At 43.6% G+C, this 10,371-nt stretch overlaps 3 protein-coding genes across 3 annotated transcripts in view; 1 reads left to right on the top strand and 2 right to left on the bottom strand.

Annotated features, from left to right (window-relative positions):
• LOC125088868 (zinc finger protein 665-like) overlaps positions 1–10,371 on the bottom strand; it is a 577,134-nt gene that overhangs the window by 439,676 nt on the left and 127,087 nt on the right.
• The window catches only part of LOC125088914 (KRAB domain-containing protein 5-like), a 664,001-nt gene that overhangs the window by 345,111 nt on the left and 308,519 nt on the right, over positions 1–10,371 (top strand). The window lies entirely within an intron of this gene.
• The window catches only part of LOC125088867 (zinc finger protein 665-like), a 175,536-nt gene that overhangs the window by 41,309 nt on the left and 123,856 nt on the right, over positions 1–10,371 (bottom strand). The gene's annotated exons all lie outside the window — the stretch shown is intronic.

The raw sequence follows: 10,371 nt of genomic DNA on the forward strand, positions 1-10,371 counted from the left end.
GGAAATTACTTGTAGGTATCAACTAATTGATTCTAAAGTATATAGATACAGGCATAAGACCCAGGAAAGCCAGCCCAGTGTCAAAGCAGAAGAAAAAGTCAGAGGATTGACACATCCCAATGTCAAGACTTAATATAAAGCTACATTAATTAAGGCAGTGTATCTCTGGTAAAATAATGGGAAATAGCTAAACAGAACAAAACAGAGATCCCAGAAATAGACTAACTCAAATACAGCCAACTGTATTTGTTGGTCTCACAAAGGAGCTGAGGCAATCCAATGGAAAAAGAATAGTCTTGGGATGCCTGGGTGGCTCAGTCAGCTAAGCGTCTGCCTTCAGCTCAGGTCATGATCCCAGGGTCCTGGGATCAAGTCCCACAACCAGCTCCCTGCTCAGAGGGGAGCCTGCTTCTCCCTCTGCCTACTGCTCCCCCTGCTTGCGCTGCTAGCCCTCACTATCTCTGACAATTAAATAAATAATATCTTTAAAAAAAAAAGGATAGTCTTTTCAGCAAATGGCACTGGAACAAGTGGACATCCACACCCAAGTAAAAATAAACAAAAAATAAATAAATAAATAAAAATAAATAATAAATATACAATCTAGATACAGACCTTACATCCTTCACAAAAATTAACTCAAAATAGATCACAGGGTGCCTGGGTGGCTCAGCCAGTTAAGTGTCTGCTTTCAGCTGGGGTCATGATCGCAGAGTCCTGGGATTGAGTCCCGAATAGGGCTCCCTGCTCTGCAGGGATCCTGCTTCTCCCTCTGCCACTCTCTTTCTGTCTCTCATGAATAAATAAATAAAATCTTTAAAAAAAAAGAGAGATCACAGACTTCAATGTAAAACACAAAATTATAACCCCCCCAGAAGATAACAGGAGAAAATCTAGATGACCTTAGGTTCTGTAACTGTTTAGATGCAATACCAAAGGTATAATCCATGAAAAAATAATTGTTAAGTCAGATTTCATTAAAATTACAAACGTCTACACTATGAAAGACACTGTCAAGGGAATGAGAAGACAAGCCAGATATTGGGAGAAAACAAAAGACATATCTGACAAAGGACCATGATCCAAAATATACAAAGAACTATTAAAATTCAACAATAAGAAAACAAACAACTTGATTTTTTTAAATGGGCAAAAGATCTATACGGACACCTCACCAAGAAGACATACACATAGCAAAAAGGTATATGAACAGATACTTGTCACCATGCATTGTTAGAAAATTGCAAACTGAAACAGTGAGATATGTTAAGGGTACACCTGAGAGGTATACTCCAAAAATGACACCACCAAACACTAGGTGGAACAGCAGGAACTTGCACTCACTGTAGATGAGAAATGCAAAATGCGATAGCCACTTTGGACGACAGACGAGGGTTTCTCACAAAATTAAATGACCTCTCATATGATCCAGAAATCACACCCCTAGGTTTTTACCCAAATGAATTGGACATTTATGTTCCCACAAAGTTCTGCACACAAGTGTTTATAGCAGCTTTATTCATTCATAGCTGCCAAAAGTTGTAAGAAACCAAGACGTCCCTCAGGAGATGAAAGAGTAAGTAACTGTGGTCCATGCACACAGATTCTAGTCAATCCCAAAAAGAATGGAAAGGAGCTATGGAGCCTGAAAAGAAATGCAAGAGTCTTAAATAAGTATTATTATTTTTTAAGATTTATTTATTTGAGGGAAGGGGGCAGAGGGACAGAGAGAATCCTCTATGCTGAGCTGAGCAGGGAGCCCCATGCAGGGCTAGATCACAGGATACAGAGAAGATGACCTGAGCTGTAACCGACAGTCAGCCGCCCAACCAACCGAGTCACCCAGACACCCAGGTAGATGTTGCCTCCCATATGTACATGCCAATTAGGCATGCCGGCAGGAAACAGGGGTGAGGAATGTGATGATGGTGGGCTCTTCTGTGACTCGTGAAGCACTGGAGGAATAGCCATCTGCAGGGCTGAGTCATGAAGTCATCTTGTTCACGTGGAGTTTTTGGCCTGTTATTCTCAAAAGAGTAAAATGTGCATGTCCTCAATTTTCAGAGGCATTTTAATATGGCTCTGTCCGTATTCATGTTATAAAGCTGGTACAAACTAGTAATATTCAATAATGGAAAAACAAAAGAATGAGTTTGACCTATTATATTTAATCTTATACAAGAAAAGCAGAGAAACATATTTTTAGTTCTTGTGAGACACTTAGACATATTCACCACATATCAGACCACTAAGCAATATATATGCCTGTGCTCATGTATTCCACCAATCAGTACACCAGAAAATTAAAAAATAAAATACTAATTACAATAATGAACTGCTTTAATCTTAAGGTCCATTACATATACATGTGCATACACACAAATGCACACACGTTCTACTTACTTAATCAGTTAAAAATATATAGAATGTGGGGTCCCTAGGTGGCTTAATCATTTGGGTGTGTGTCTTTGGCTCAGGTTGTGGTCCCGGGGTCCTGGGATGACACCCCAAGTCAGGCTCCTTGCTGGTCCAGGAGTCTGCTTTGTCTTCCCCTGCCTTTCTCTCCTTCTGCCCCTCCCCCCCCACGCCACCCCGCAGTTTCACGTGCGCTTGAGCACACACTCTCTCTCTCTCTCAAATAAATATTTAAAAAATATATAGCATGTATTTTATTTTTCTATTTTAATTCTTATATCTTAGGGGTGCCTGGGTGGCTTACTTTGTTAAGCATTAGCCTCTTGATTTCAGCTCAGGTCATGATCTCATGGTCATGGGATGGAGCCCCACGTCAGACTCTGTCAGACTCTGTGCTCAGCAGGAGTCTGCTTGAGATTCTCTTCCTCTTTATGTCCCGCCCCTGCTAGTGTGCTCAATAAATAAATAATCTAAATAAATAATAAATAAACAAATGTTGATACTTTCATATTCTTAATAGTCAAACTATTTGATTATTTCTCATTGAGAATGTACTCATTAGGTGTATCTGTTAGGGTCTGTGGGCCCAACATGGCAGGGTGCGCTGTTCCTTCCCCTCGACACTAAGCAATTCAGACATGATCCACACAGAGATAGCACTGGATTGCAGAGGGTAAGGGTTTGGTCCCACAGGATGGCCTCCTGAACCCGGTGTCCCACGCCAATATCCATTTCCCCCCCCTCCTCCCACCGTGGCTTCAGTTCAGATGCCAGCCGCCAGTCTCAGGCTGCCACCTCTGCTTCTCACTGACCTGCCACAGTTTGGTGGTGGCAACAGCTTCCTCCTCAGGTTCAATTAATTTGCTAGAGTGACTCACAGAACTGAGGGAAACAAAGACATACGAGTTTTTTTAAAGGACAGGAATGAACAGCCGGATGAAGAGATACCTAGAAGAAGACAGCAAACAAAGGAGCTTTTACCCTTTGGCACATGAAGCTGTTGAGGTTCTACAGGTCAGGAACCTTTCCAGAAACTGGGCTTTCAGGTTTTTTTGGAGGTTTCATTACATAGTCATGATTGACAAAGACACTGGCCACTGGCTGATTCCACCTCCAGGCTTTCTCCCCTCCCCGGAAGTCAAGGGGTGGGACTAAAATTCCCAACCCTCTAATCACAGGATTGAATTTCCGGACAACCCTGCCCTTTGGTGAAGGCCAAAAGTCACCTTCCTTAATAATGAGCCTATGGGGTGGCAGGGGGGTGAGGTCTGGGTGTCTCAGTCATTGAGCAAGTGCCTTTGGTTCAGTTCATGATCCCAGGATCCTGAGATTGAGCCCTGCATTGGGCTCCCTGCTTGGCGGGAAGCCTGCTTCTCCTTCTCCCACTCCCCCTGCTTGTGTTCCCTCTCTCGCTCTGTCAAATAAACAAAATCTTTAAAAAAATAATATTGAGCCTCTCATTTCAATTCTATGACTCTGAAGCATTTTTAGGAACTGCAGATGAAAACCAAATATATCTGAAATAAATTTTGATTACCTGAATGACCAAATACATATTTTGTATAAATCATGGTATCACAGGAGAGAATACTCAGAGATGTTTAAGCCACAACTATGTTACATCTAATTACTGGAAATGAGAAAAATTAGTAAGCTGGACCTGAAATGGGACTTTTGCGGGACAGGAAAACTGGAAAGGAATCAAGCTTTCTGAAAGATAGCATCTTGGAAAGAAGAAAAACCACTGAGTCACCAAGCCTCCAAGTTTTGGAAAGACTCTAGTTTCCCTCCCTCTGTTATGCCCCAATAATGGGTCCATGATTAAAGGAGCGAGACTGATACAAAAGCGAAGGTCAAGCAAAGATTTATTTCACACCAAGCATCAAGAATCTAACCGAATGTTCGGGAACGCACCTCTTACAAGAGAGGGCGACCCTTCTCTGTTTCACAGACTAGCTTTTAAGGGCAAAGGCCATGCGGTCGGGCCTGGCCACGCACAGGTGACCAATGAGATTGTAACACACACAGGAAACTCCACAGTGATGCTAGGTGACCAATTGAGTTACAATTTACCCTAGTAGACATTTGAACCAGCCTATTACACCTTGGTTGGGATTGGAGCCCAAAAGTCTCCCAAAGGGCGGGGCCCATACTCCTTGGTAACCAGGGAGACGGTATGCATCCCCCCCCCACTGATCTGATGTCTCCACCTGGCCTGACCCACCCTCGTATCTGGGCTTTGTTACCTGAAGCTGGTTTCTGGGACTTGTCTCCAAGTAAATCCCCTGGGGGAAGCTGGGAGCAGGGACAGTTTCTAAATAGGTCCTTACACCTCCTTTCTGGTGTTGAAGGAAAATGAAGAAACTTTTTTTTTTTAAGGGAAAAGGAAGGGTGCCTGGGTGGTTTGATCATTAAGCATCTGCCTTTGGCTCAGGTCATGATCCCAGATCCCAGCTCCCTGCTCAGCAGGAAGCCTGCTTCTCCCTCTGCCAGTTCCCTTACTTCTGCTACCTCTCTCACTGTGTCTTTCTCTGTCAAATAAATAAAGTCTTTAAAAAAAAAAAAAGGAAAAGAGTTTATTTGAGCTCAAGTTAGGACAGTTGCCCCAGACACACAATCTTCACAAAGTAGACACGCTCCAGGAAAGGAACATTTAGTGCAGGGCTATGTGCTTTTTTTTGTATGTGAAGAGTTGAAAATCATCATGGCAAAAGACATTCTGGAAAGCTATGGACTTTACCTTCTTTTAGTATCTGCAAGGCTGCATGATTTTAATCTTTCAGGAACCAGGGAGGTTTTTTTCCTTTATCTTTTTGCTTGCTCCTTTTTGTTTTTTGTTTTGTTTTGTTTTTTCATTTGTTTTGTTGTCATTTTGTTTTGTTTTTTGATGCTCCATGTTTTTTTTTTTTTTTAATTTAAATTCAATTTGCCAACAATCATTAATTTTTGATGTACGGCTCAATGATTCATTAGTTGTGTATAACACACAGTGTTCATCACATCACATGCCCTCCTTAATATCCATCACCCAGTTACCTCATCCCCCCAACCACCCCCGCTCCAGCAACCCTCAGTTGGTTTCTTAGAATTAAGAGTCTCTCATGGTTTTTCTCCCTCTCTGATGACTTCCCATTCAAATTTCCCTCCCTTCCCCTATAGTTTCTGGGCTATGTCTTATATTCCCTATATGAGTGAAACTATATGATAATTGTCTTTCTCTGATTGACTTATTTTACTTAACATAATACCCTCCAGTTTTGTTTTTAACAAAGCAGATGTACAATGTATACTCAAGGCAGAAATAAAGCCCACACTCTGAGGTTTTGCCAAGTCATTATGTCCTGGAAATGTTAAAGTGTAGCTTCCCTAGGAGCCCAGGAGCAGGGCCCATAAGCACTAAAAGTTGAAAAATTCCTTTATTTTATCACTGGAAATCCTAAAAAGACTCTGTCCACCAAACACATAACCCTCTCCTCTGTCCCTACCCTCCCCGCACCTGGTATTAACCCACACCACATCCTTTGGGGTAATCCTCAAAGATGCCCCCTTACCTGGAGGTGGGAAGGTGGACATAGGCCAGCACTCAGAACTCCCTATTCTATCAATTGTCTACAGCTCCTGATGCAGACATAATAACCGCAATAGAACAAACTTTCATTTTTTTTTTTTTAAGTAATCCCTACACCCAAGGTTGGGGCTTAAACCCATGACATCAGGATCAACAACAGGTAGATGCTGTCCTGACTGAGCCAGCCAAGTTCCCCAGCTTCTACATTTCTCTATGGACCTTATTCGATCACACACTGAAAGGGATGTTCTGGCTACCTGCAGACCACAGGTTGTACTCGAGCCATCTGCAGGGGAAACAAGCTCAGCCCATGACTGAAGCTGCCTCAAGACATCCTACATGTGGGGCGCCTGGGTGGCTCAGTGGGTTAAGCCTCTGCCTTCGGCTCAGGTCACGATCTCAGCGTCCTGGGATCGAGTCCCGCATCGGGCTCTCTGCTCTGCAGGGACCCTGCTTCCTCCTCTCTCTCTCTCTCTCTCTCTCTCTGCCTGCCTCTCTGCCTACTTGTGATCTCTCTGTCAAAAAAATAAGTAAAATCTTAAAAAAAAAAAAAAGACATTCTACATGTGATTTCTCACACAGGGCAGTCCTTTAGAATTACCTGGGGAGTTTCAAAAAAATATACCTGAGATTCTGATGGAATTGTATCATGTGGCTACCAATGGGGATTTTGAGATGTACTGTCCTAGATGACCATATTGAAAACTCTACAGGCATAAGTACTTGTCAAATTCAACAATATCTTATAATATCTAGGAACACCGAAGTTTTCAAAGTATTAGGATGTGGCTTTGGTAGCAGTTCTCAGATGGAAAAGATTTTTGCTTTTAAGAATCAAGATTGGGCACCTGGGTGGCTCAGTGGGTTAAAGTCTCTGCCTTCAGCTCAGATCAGGATCTCAGGGTTCTGGGATCAAGCCCCGCATCTGGCTCTCTGCTCAGTGGCGAGCCTGCTTCCCCTCCTCTCTCTGCCTGCCTCTGTACCTACTATGATCTCTCTCTGTCAAATAAATACATAAAATCTTTTTTTTTTTTTTAAGAAAAATCAAGATTGGGGCGCCTGTCTGGCTCAGTTCATCCAACTCTTGATCTTGGGGTTGTGAGTTCAAGCCCTTTTGGATACAGAGACTACTAAAACAAAAATAAAGACTCAGACCTAGGCAGTGTGCAAAGTGAAGTAAATCAGAGAAAGACAAATACCATAGGATTTCATTTACATGTGGAGTCTAAAAAACAAACACAAACGCAAAAAAACAAAACTCCTAAATGCAGAGAACAAATGGGTACTTGCCAAAGAGAAATGGTGGGGTGATGGGTGAAATAGGTGAAGGTGATTAACACATACAAACTCCCAGTTATAAAATAAATAAGTCAATACGGGAAACATAGTCAATAATACTGTAATTCACATCGTATGGTGAGTAAATTTATCATGGTGAGCACTGAGCAACATATAGAATTGTCAAACCACTATGCTGTACACCTGAAATTAATATAACATTGTATGTCCACTAAACTTCAATAATAAATCTTTAAAAAAAAAAGAATTGGGGCCACTTCTCTATCAGTTTGCATTCTATGTTCCAACTGTTTTCATGCTTTTGTACCTTCATATGTTTTCATTGTTTGAGGAGATTTGATCATTTTTTAAAAATATTTTCTTTATTTATTTGACAGAGAAAGATTAGAAGTAGGCAGAGAAGCAGTCAGAGGTGTGAGGGAAGCAAGCTCCCTGCCAAGCAGAGACCCCGATATAGGGATCAATCCCAGGACCCCAAGATCATAACATGAGCTGAAGGCAGAGGCTTAACCCACTGAGCCTCCCAGGCACCCTGAGAGTTGGTCATTTTAAAGATAATCAACATGCCAATATCTCACCAGATTGTCAGGAAATCTTATGAAAGATTTTGAAACAAGTGAGAAATTTGAAACCTGTGAAAGATTTTGGAACTTGGTTTCCTTTCAGGGGAATGCTGGCATCCCAGGATTGGTGTTATTGGTGCATGTTTCCCTCTGATGATTGGGATGAATCACAAACTCATTAGATTTATCGCTGCTGAAATAGCTTATGATAGTTCTCTACAATAAAATATTTGTATTTAAGTACTGTTTCTTCTTACACTTTTGGTAAACGATGTGTTTTGTTTTTTTTAAGTAAGCTCTACACCCAATGTGGGGCTCAAAGTCATGACCCTGAGACCAAGAGTTGCACGCTCTACCCACTGAGCCAGCCAGGTGCCCCTAAGAAATACTCTTTATTCCACTTGAACACACACATAGTGAAGCTGCCTTGGCCCCTCCAGTCAATCTAGAAGTCTTTAAACTATAGCAAACACTCTTAGCCTCTGTGATTGATTATCTTATCTTTGAATATTTATAGATCATACATTCTTTCCTAGAAACAGCAGAGCACCTCTGCGCTTTACCAAACAGAAACCAGACCCCCTGTGTAATCTCTAGGTACTAAGGAACCAGACCCCTGACACCCTTGCCCAAACCCTGGGGCATAAGGATCCAGACCCCGTTGTACAAATTCTAAGCACTGAGATAACATCTGTAGCTGGTGTCATCAGAGTCTGCCTTCTCCCCAGGTGGCCAGACTCCTGAATCAAGCTCAAATTCCTTTCCAATCATTACTCATCTCTTGGGGGAACACCTGGGTAGCTCAGCGAGGTAAGCCTCCAACTCTTTTTTTTTTTTAAAGATTTTATTTATTTGTCAGAGAGAGAGGAGAGTGAGCGAGCACAGGCAGACAGAATGGCAGGCAGAGGCAGAGGGAGAAGCAGGCTCCCCGCCAAGCAAGGAGCCCGATGTGGGACTCGATCCCAGGACGCTGGGATCATGACCTGAGCCGAAGGCAGCTGCTTAACCAACTGAGCCACCCAGGCGTCCCAGCCTCCAACTCTTCATCACAGCTCAGGTCCTGATAGCAGGGCCTTGAGTTCAAGGCCCACGTTGCCCCCCATGCTGGGTGTGGAGTATACTTTAAAAAAAAAAAGGAACAAAAATTCATGTCTTGTCTCTTGGGTATTGGCCTTTTGACCCATGGGAACCTGGACTTCGGGTTCTGTAACAAAATATCTATCAAATGTGGGATTACAGTAGGGCAAAAAAAAAAAATCAGCGAACTGAAAAAAAAAAGTAGATATCATCCAACTATTTCAAGATAAGTTTATGGCTCACCTCCAGCATATAATATATAGATCAACACACTGAAGATAGATGAACCAAGTAACTAGTACCTATTCTCAAGGGTTTTTTAAATTGATTTTTTAAAAAAGATTTTATTTATTTATGTATTTGTTAGAGAGAGAGAGAGAGAGAGAGAGAGAGAGCACAAGCAGGCAGAGGCAGAGAGAGAAGCAAGCTGCCCAACCAGCAGTGAGCCCAATGTGGGACTTGATCCCAGGAGCCTGGGATCAGAACGGGAACCGAAGGCAGTAGCTTAACCAGCTGAGCCACTCAAACATCCCTAAATTGATTCTTTAAAAAAGATTTCTTCACTTATTTTAGAGAGAGCCTGTGTGCGTTGAGGGAGGGGCAGAGGGAGAGAATATCAAGCAGACTCCCCGCTGAGGACCGAGCCCTAGGAGGGGCTCAATCTTAGGACCCATGACATCACGACCTGAGCTGAAATCAGAAGTCCCACACTCAACCCACTGAGCCACCCAGGAGCCCCTATTTGATGGTTTAAAGCAATAGATTCGTAACCTAAACCATCAGATTCCTGTCCACCCACCCACCCATCCTTGTCCTTTGAAAGCTGCTGGATCTGAACCCTCTGGTTGCTCAGCTGCCGGGCAGGTGGTGAAGAACAGAAGCTGTGTTCTGGTGGAAGTGGGTACAAAGCTGCACGTTCTGCACAGGCGCGGTATGCCTGACCCTTCCAGCTCGTGTACCCTGGACAGACAGCTCCAGTCTTCCATCACCTAAATAAGCCATTCTCCCCTCTGGGCTGCAGGTACAGGTCCGGGGGGAGCCACGGTCGACTCAGATCCCCGCCGAGGTCCCAGCGCCCCCTCTCGTCTCCACCTGCTAGCAGAGGCAGCTTCAGACTCAAACCTTTCCCGCCTAGTAAGAGGAAAACATCTCAGCTTCCGGCCTAAGTGTCCACAGCACAGTAAGCTTTTACCCTGAACGGTTGGAAACGTTTACTGTAGAAGAGTCAGGAGGCATTGCTAGGGGCTCCGCGCGATGCCTGAGCAACACAAACGGACCCAAACCAGAAGACCAAGCTCAGTCTGGCAGATGGGGCGGGGCGCACGGGAAGCCGACTCCCCGCCCACTCGTAGACCCCGCCCCGTGCCCCTCCCAGCACTGCCCTGGCGTATTTCCGGCAGACCCGGAAGCGGAACCGGAGGAGTGTCGGTCTCCCTGTAGACGGTCCCT

The sequence above is a fragment of the Lutra lutra genome, chromosome 17 (assembly GCF_902655055.1).
Source record: "Lutra lutra chromosome 17, mLutLut1.2, whole genome shotgun sequence".
Classification (NCBI taxonomy): Eukaryota; Metazoa; Chordata; class Mammalia; order Carnivora; family Mustelidae; genus Lutra; species Lutra lutra.